We start from the raw sequence: 1,787 nt of genomic DNA, 5'->3' as shown, positions 1-1,787 counted from the left end.
ATATATATATATATATATATATATATATATATATATATAGACATAGATGTTTATATACATACATATATACATATACATATATATATGGTTATTTATTTCACAAAGAATGTTGACGCAGGTATAGAAAATAAATCAAAATATAGTAAAAAGAAGTTTAAACAAATAAGCAAAGACGACAAATAGAAAGATAAGGAGAACAATAGTTGTTACTTACCTCATGTTATAGAGAAAAACAGTTAGTGTATAAATATGTGGCAGGGACCAGAGTTGGGGTATCAAGCCATGTTATTGAAGACCTGTTTTTTGAGATACTAATAATGAGAACATGAACACCCACACCTTAGTGCACATGTCAGGTTCTCAATGCTTGTATGTGTATGTGTGTGTATGTGTGTGTATGTGCATGTTTATACATGCATATGTACAGGAGTTTGTAGGTGTCAATGTGCCTTTGTGAAAGCATGGAGGTAGGAATGTGTGTTAGTCGTTTTAAAACATGTCATAGTATGACCAGCTCAGATTCAACTGTGGCACCGTGTTTGTCTTATGAATCAATCAGGCTAATATAAGCGTAAACAACATTTACTGGAAATAGTGATTTTAAAACTTATATACTTGTTACTGATAACTAAAATTTCTTTCTTCTATGTGACTTGTTGGAATCATATATGTTTATAATATGTGAGTATACAAATATATGATTGTATATATAAGTTCATATATATATATATATATATATATATATATATATATATATATATATATATATATATATATATAAATGTATATATGTGTATTTGTATGAGGTGTGTGTGCAACAAGTTTAAAGTATTATGCTACTGCAAAACTCGTATGAGAATTGTGTTGTAAAGAAAGATTTCTGCTTTGAAACTCTGCACATATTAGCACTGTGATATGTTTGGTTCATACAATAGAAACTACTTTCAGTGGCTACAGGCCACAAGCATTGTCACTGAAACCCGAAACATAACCTTCCACCTCTGCATATAATTAGTGTACAAGAGTTCTGTGACTATATAGTAACTAAATGTGTAGCAGTAGTCCTACTGCCAACTGTATATTCTGCACAATTTACTGTTATCAAGTACCACTGTCTATGCTACCGTGTCTTCCAGTCAGGCTGTTTGTCATTATAATATTATATATTAGCTTATACTATTTGGCAAAGTGACTGTAATTCTTAACAAAATTGAATATCTATTTCTTTTTATTTTATTCATGCCTGCAATGACACACACATGCACACACACACACACACACACACACACACACACACACACACACACACACACACACACACACACACACACACACACACACACACACATATATATATATATATGTTTGTGTGTGTGTTCTGGTTGTGTGGGTCTATGCATGTACCTTTGGAAAGATGTCTACATACATACATGTGTGTGTGTGTGATGATATTAGCATATATAGATATCCATATGAGTCTACATACAAGTATACAAACAGAGAAGAGAGGTAGATAGTGAGAAATATAGGTATACATACACAAAATGCACACACACAAATATGTTATGTAAATGTATGTGTATGTATACACTCATTACATTTGGATATATATATATATATATATGAATACTTTCTAACACACACACATATATACAAATATAAACACATATATGTGTGTATGTGTGTATTTGTGCACGTGTGTGTGTGTGTTTAGAGAGAGAGAGAGAGAGAGAGAGAGAGAGAGAGAGAGAGAGAGAAAGAGAAAAAAAGAGGGAGAGAAAGAGAGG

The 1,787-nt window shown here is 31.7% G+C and overlaps 1 long non-coding RNA gene across 1 annotated transcript in view; it reads right to left on the bottom strand.

Moving 5' to 3' along the window:
- LOC106880086 (uncharacterized) overlaps positions 1–732 on the bottom strand; it is a 169,671-nt gene extending 168,939 nt beyond the window's left edge. Inside the window, exon 1 of the long non-coding RNA XR_001410702.2 lies at positions 215–732. This is a non-coding gene — a long non-coding RNA (uncharacterized LOC106880086). The remainder of the gene's footprint in view (positions 1–214) is intronic.
- Positions 733–1,787: the final 1,055 nt, after the last annotated feature.

Source organism: Octopus bimaculoides, chromosome 4 (genome assembly GCF_001194135.2).
Source record: "Octopus bimaculoides isolate UCB-OBI-ISO-001 chromosome 4, ASM119413v2, whole genome shotgun sequence".
NCBI lineage: Eukaryota > Metazoa > Mollusca > Cephalopoda > Octopoda > Octopodidae > Octopus > Octopus bimaculoides.
This window is presented reverse-complemented; position numbering and strand designations above follow the sequence as displayed.